The following is a 7,591-nucleotide window of genomic DNA, read 5'->3' as shown; positions in this document are numbered from 1 at the left end:
CAAGCTCTCTCATCCACAACAGACTTCATACTTGCCCCTCTTTCCAAAACTCTTGCATTCACCTCCCTAACAACCCCATCCATAAACAAATTAAACAACCATGGGGACATCACACACCCCTGCCACAAACCTACATTCACTGAGAACCAATCACTTTCCTCTCTTCCTACACGTACACATGCCTTACATCCTCGATAAAAACTTTTCACTGCTTCTAACAACTTGCCTCCCACACCATATATTCTTAATACCTTCCACAGAGCATCTCTATCAACTCTATCATATGCCTTCTCCAGATCCATAAATGCTACATACAAATCCATTTGCTTTTCTAAGTATTTCTCACATACATTCTTCAAAGCAAACACCTGATCCACACATCCTCTACCACTTCTGAAACCACACTGCTCTTCCCCAATCTGATGCTCTGTACATACCTTCACCCTCTCATTCAATACCCTCCCATATAATTTACCAGGAATACTCAACAAACTTATACCTCTGTAATTTGAGCACTCACTCTTATCCCCTTTGCCCTTGTACAATGGCACTATGCACGCATTCTGCCAATCCTCAGGCACCTCACCATGAATCATACATACATTAAATAACCTTACCAACCAGTCAACAATACAGTCACCCCCCTTTTTTAATAGATTCCACTGCAATACCATCCAAACCTGCTGCCTTGCCGGCTTTCATCTTCCACAAAGCTTTTAGTACCTCTTCTCTGTTTACCAAATCATTTTCCCTAACCCTCTCACTTTGCACACCACCTCGACCAAAACACCCTATATCTGCCACTCTATCATCAAACACATTCAACAAACCTTCAAAATACTCACTCCATCTCCTTCTCACATCACCACTAGTTCTTATCACCTCCCCATTAGCGGCCTTCACTGAAGTTCCCATTTGCTCCCTTGCCTTACGCACTTTATTTACCTCCTTCCAGAACATCTTTTTATTCTCCCTAAAATTTAAGGATGCTCTGTCACCCCAACTCTCATTTGCCCTCTTTTTCACCTCTTGCACCTTTCTCTTGACCTCCTGTCTCTTTCTTTTATACATCTCCCACTCAATTGCATTTTTTCCCTGCAAAAATCGTCCAAATGCCTCTCTCTTCTCTTTCACTAATAATCTTACTTCTTCATCCCTCCACTCACTACCCTTTCTAATCAACCCACCTCCCACTCTTCTCATGCCACAAGCATCTTTTGCGCACTCCATCACTGATTCCCTAAATACATCCCATTCCTCTCCCACTCCCCTTACTTCCATTGTTCTCACCTTTTTCCATTCTGTACTCAGTCTCTCGTGGTACTTCCTCACACAGGTCTCCTTCCCAAGCTCACTTACTCTCACCACCCTCTTCCCCCTAACATTCACTCTTCTTTTCTGAAAACCCATACAAATCTTCACCTTAGCCTACACAAGATAATGATCAGACATCCCTCCAGTTGCACCTCTCAGCACATTAACATCCAAAAGTTTATATATATATATATATATATATATATATATATACATGTGTGAGTGTGTGTGTGTGTGTGTGTGTGTATGTATGTGGGTGGGTCAAGCCATTCTTTCGTTTGTTTCCTTGCGCTTCCTAGCTAATGCGGGAGACAGTGATTAAGTATAATAATGATGATTTTTTTCTTATTATACTTTGTCACTGTCTCCTGTTTTAGCGAGGTAGTGCAAGGAAACAGACGAAAGAATGGCCTAACCCACCCACATACACATGTATATACATAAACGCCCACACACGCACATATACATACCTATACATTTCAACCTATACATACATATACATAAACAGACATATACATATATATATACACATGTACATATTCATACTTGCTGCTTTCATCCATTCCCGTCGCCACCCTGCCACACATGAAATGGCACCCCCCTTCCCCCAGAACGCGTGCAAGGTAGCGCTAGGGAAAGACAACAAAGGCCACATTCTTTCACACTCAGTCTCTAGCTATCACATGTAATGCATTGAAACCACAGCTCCCTTTCCACATCCAGGCCCCACAAAACTTTCCATGGTTTACCCCAAATGCTTCACATGCCCTGGTTCAATCCACTGACAGCACATCGACCCTTATATACCACATTGTTCTAATTCACTCTATTCCTTGCATGCCTTTCACCCTCCTGTATGTTCAGGCCCTGATCGCTGAAAATCTTTTTCACTCCATCCTTCCACCTTCAATTTGGTCTCCCACTTCTCATTCCCTCCACCTCTGACACATATATCTTCTTTGTCAACCTTTCCTCACTCATTTTCTCCATGTGATCAAACCACTTCAATACAGCCTCTTCTGCTCTCTCTCTACCTCACTCTTTTTATTACCACACATCTCTCTTACTCTTTCATTACTTACTTGATCCAACCACTCACACCACATATTGTCCTCAAACATCTCATTTCCAACACATCCACCCTCCTCCGCGGAGGGTGGATACAGCTGATATCCTCACCAAGCAGTCAACAACACAGTCACCCCCGTTTTTAATAAATTCCACTGCAATACCATCCAAACCTGCTGCCTTGCCGGCTTTCATCTTCTGCAAAGCTTTCACTACCTCTTCTCTGTTTACCAAATCATTCTCCCTGACCCTCTCACTTTGCACACCACCTTGACCAAAACACCCTATATCTGCCACTCTATCATCTAACACATTCAACAGACCTTCAAAATTCTCGCTCCACATCCTTCTAACATCACCACTACTTGTTATTACCTCCCCATTAGCCCCCTTCACCGATGTTCTCATTTGTTCTCTTGTCTTATGCACTTTATTCACCTCCTTCCAAAACTTCTTATTATTTTCCCTAAAATTTAATGATACTCTCTCACCCCAACTCTCATTTGCCTTCTTTTTCAGCTCTTGCACCTTTCTTTTGACATCCTGCCTCTTACTTTTATACATCTCCTTGTCATTTGCACTATTTCCCTGCAAAAAACATACAAATGCCTCTCTCTTCTCTTTTACTGATAATCTTACTTCTTCATCCCACCGCTCACTACCCTTTCTAATCTGCCCACCTCCCATGCTTCTCATACCACAAATGAATAAATAAATGATATATATATATCCCTGAGGATAAGGGAGAAAGAATACTTCACACACTTTCCCCGCGTATCTTAGAAGACGACTAAAGGGGACTGGAGCGGGGGTCTGGAAACCCTCCCCTCCTTGTACTTTAACTTTGTAAAAGGGGAAACAGAAGAAGGAGTCATGTGGGGAGTGCTCATCCTCCTCGACAGGTAGCATGTTTGAGGAAATGAACCTCGATGTTTTGGCTCCGCGTGAAAGAAAGCTCAAGGGTAAAGGGGAAGAGTGGTTTGGGAATGTCTTGAGAGTAAAGCCAGGGGTTGGTGAGAGGACAGGAGCAAAGGAAGAAGTAGAACTACTCCTGAGGCACGAGTTGTGGGAGTATGTGATAGATTTTAAGAAAGTAAATTCGAGATTGATACGGATAAAACTGAAAGTGGATGGAGAGAGATGGATGATTATTGATACGTATGCATCTGGTCATGAGAAGAAAGATCATGAGAGGCAAGTGTTTTTGGAGCAGCTGAGTGAGTGTGTTAGCAGCTTTGATGCATGAGACTGGGTTATAGTGATGGGTGATTTGAATGCCATGGTTAGTAATGTGGCAGTTGAGGGTATAATTGGTGTACATGGGGTCATCACTGTTGTAAATTGAAATGGTGAAGAGCCTCTAGATTTGTGTGCTGAAAAAGGACTGGTGATTGGGAATACTTGGTTTAAAAAGAGAGATATACATAAGTATATATATATATATGTAAGTAGGAGAGATGGCCAGAGAGCATTATTGGATTAAGTGTTAATATATAGGCGCGTAAAAGAGAGACTTTTGGATGTTAATGTGCTGAGAGGGGCAACTGGAGGGATGTCAGAACATTATCTTGTGGAGGCGAAGGTGAAGATTTGTAGAGGGTTTCAGAAGAGAGGCGAAGGTGAAGATTTATAGAGCTTTTAGAAGAGAAGAGAGAATATTGGGGTGAAGAGAGTGCTGAGTGTGAGTGAGTTTGGAAAGGAGACCTGTGTAAGGAAGTACCAGGAGAGATTGAGTGCAGAACGAAAAAAGGTGAGAGCAAATGATGTAAGGGGAGTGGGGGAGGAATGGGATGTATTTAGGGAAGCAGTGATAGTACAAATGACTGGGAGATGTATAAAAGAAAGAGGCAAGAAGTCAACAGAAAGGTGCAAGAGGTGAAAAAGAGGGCAAATGAGGATTGGGGTGAGAGAATATCATTGAATTTTAGGGAGAATAAAAAGATGTTTTGGAAGGAGGTAAATAAAGTGCATAAGACAAGAGAATAAATGGGAACATTGGTGAAGGGGGCAAATGGGTAGTTAATAACTAGTGGTGAAGTGAGGAGAGGGAATGAGTATTTTGAAGGTTTGTTGAATGTATTTGATGATAGAGTGGCAGATATAGGGTGTTTTGGTGGAGGTGGTGTGTAAAGTGAGAGGGTCAAGGAGAATGATTTGGTAAACAGAGAAGAGGTAGTGGCTCTGATTTGGATGGTATTGCTGTGGAATTCATTGAAAAAGGGGGTGATTGTGTGTTGACTGGTTGGTGAGGATATTCAGTGTATGTATGGTCCATGTTGAAGTGTCTGAGGATTGGCAGAATGCATGCACGGTGCCATTGTACAAAGGCAAAGGGGATGAAGGTGAGTGTTCAAATTACAGAGGTATAAGTTTGTTGAGTATTCCTGGGAAATTTTATGGGAGGGTATTGATTGAGAGGGTGAAGGCATGTACAGAGCATCAGACTGGGGAAGAGCAGTGTGGTTTCAGAAGTGGTAGAGGATGTGTGGATCAGGTGTTTGCTTTGAAGAATGTATGTGAGAAATACTTAGAAAAACAAATGGATTTGTATGTAGCATTCATGGATCTGGAGAAGGCATGTGATAGTTGATAGAGATGCTCTGTGGAAGGTATTAAGAGTATATGGTGTGGGAGGCAAGTTGCTAGATGCAGTGAAAAGTTTTTATCGAGGAGTTAAAGCATGTCTATGAGTAGGAGGAGAGGAAAGTGATTGGTTCTAATTGAATATCTGTTTGCGGCAGGGGTGCGTGATGTCTCCGTGGTTGTTTAATTTGTTTATGGATGGGGTTGTTACAGAGATGAATGCAAGAGTTTTGGAGAGAGGGGGCAAGTATGCAGTCTGCTGTGGATGAGAGGGCTTGGGAAGTGAGTCATTTGTTGTTCACTGATGATACAGCACTGGTGGCTGATTCTGGTGAGAAACTGCAGAAGCTGGTGACTGAGTTTGGTAAAGTGTGTGAAAGAAGAAAGCTGAGAGTAGATGAGAATAAGAGCAAGGTTAATAGGTTCAATAGGGTTGAGGGACAAGTCAATTGGGAGATAAATTTGAATGGAGAAAAACTGAAGGAAGTGAAGTGTTTTACATATCTAGGAGTGGATTTGGCAGCGGATGGAACCATGGAAGCGGAAGTGAGCCACAGGATTGGGAAGGGGGCAAATGTTCTGGGAGTGTTGAAGAATATGCGGAAGGTGAGAATATTATCTCGGAAAGCAAAAATGGGTATGTTTGAAGGAATAGTGGTTGCAAGAATGTTATATGGTTGCTAGGCATGGGCTATAGATAGGGTTGTTCAGAGGAGGGTGGTTGAGTTGGAAATGAGATGTTTGAGGACAATATATGGTGTGAGGTGGTTTGCTCGAGTAAGTAATGAAAGGGTAAGAGAGATGTGTGGTAATAAAAAATAGTGTGGTTGAGAGAACAGAAGAGGGTGTGTTGAAATGGTTTGGCCACATGGAGAGAGTAAGTGAGAAAAGATTGACTAAGAGGATATATGAGAGGTGGAGGGAACGAGAAGTGGGAGACCAAATTGGAGGTAGAACGATGGAGTGAAAAAGATTTTGAGTGATCGGGTTTTGAACATGCAGGAGGGTTAAAGGCATGCAAGAAGTAGACTGAATTGGAACGATGTGGTATACTGGGGTTGATGTGCTGTCAACGGATTGAAGCAGGGCATGTGATACATCTGGGGTAAACCATGGAAAGTTTTGTGGGGCCTGGATGTAGAAAGGTAGCTGTGGTTTCAGTGCATTATCCATGACAGCTAGAGACTGAGTGTGAACGAATGTGGCCTTTGTTGTCTTTTCCTAGCGCTACCTCGTACGCCTGTGGGGGGAGGGTGTCATTTCTTGTGTCGCGGGGTGGTGACGGGAATGAATAAAGGCAGCAAGTCTGAATTTTGTTTATGTGTATATATGTATATGTCTGTTATTTTTTTATTTATTTTGCTTTGTCGCTGTCTCCCGCGTTAGCGAGGTAGCGCAAGGAAACAGACGAAAAGAATGGCCCAACCCACTCACATACACATGTATATACATACACATCCACACACACAAATATACATACCTATACATCTCAACGTATACATATATATATATACACACAGACACATACATATATACACATGCACATAATTCATACTGTCTGCTTTTATTCATTCTCATCGCCAACCCGCCACACATGAAAATAACCACCCCCTCCCCCCAAATGTTTGCGAGGTAGTGCTAGGAAAAGACAACAAAGGCCACTTTCGTTCACATTCAGTCTCTAGCTGTCATGTAATAATGCACTGAAACCACAGCTCCCTTTCCACATCCAGGCCCCACAGAACTTTCCATGGTTTACCCTAGACACTTCACATGCCCTGGTTCAGTCCATTGACAGCATGTCGACCCTGGTATACCACATCGTTCCAATTCACTCTATTCCTTGCACACTTTTCACCCTTCTGCATGGTCAGGCCCTGATCACTCAAAATCTTTTTCACTCCATCTTTCCACCTCCAATTTGGTCTCCCACTTCTCCTCGTTCCCTCCACCTCTGACACATATATCCTCTTGGTCAATCTTTCCTCACTCATTCTCTCCATGTGACCAAACCATTTCAAAACACCCTCTTCTGCTCTCTCAACCACACTCTTTTTATTACCACACATCTCTCTTACCCTGTTATTAATTACTCGATCAAACCACCTCACGCCACATATTGTCCTCAAACATCTCATTCCCAACACATCCACCCTCCTCCGCACAACTGTATCCATAGCCCACGCCTTGCAACCATGTAACATTGTTGGAACCACTATTCCTTCAAACATACCCCTTTTTGCTTTCCGAGATAATGATCTCGACTTCCCAGAACTTTCGCCCCCTCCCCCACCCTATGATTCACTTCCATTTCCATGGTTCTATCCGCTGCCAAATCCACTCCCAGATATCTGAAACACTTCACTTCCTCCAGTTTTTCTCCATTCAAACTTACCTCCCAGTTGACTTGTCCCTTTACCCTACTGTACCTAATAACTTTGCCTTTATTCACATTTACTCTCAGCTTTCTTCTTTCACACACTTTACCAAACTCAGTCACCAGCTTCTGCAGTTTCTCACACGAATTAGCCACCAGTGCTGTATCATTAGCGAACAACAACTGACTCACTTCCCAAGCTCTCTCATCCACAACAGACTGCATACTTGCCCCTCTTTCCAAAACTCT

Source organism: Panulirus ornatus, unplaced genomic scaffold (assembly GCF_036320965.1).
Source record: "Panulirus ornatus isolate Po-2019 unplaced genomic scaffold, ASM3632096v1 CTG_5848_pilon, whole genome shotgun sequence".
In the NCBI taxonomy this organism is placed as follows: Eukaryota; Metazoa; Arthropoda; class Malacostraca; order Decapoda; family Palinuridae; genus Panulirus; species Panulirus ornatus.
This window is presented reverse-complemented; position numbering follows the sequence as displayed.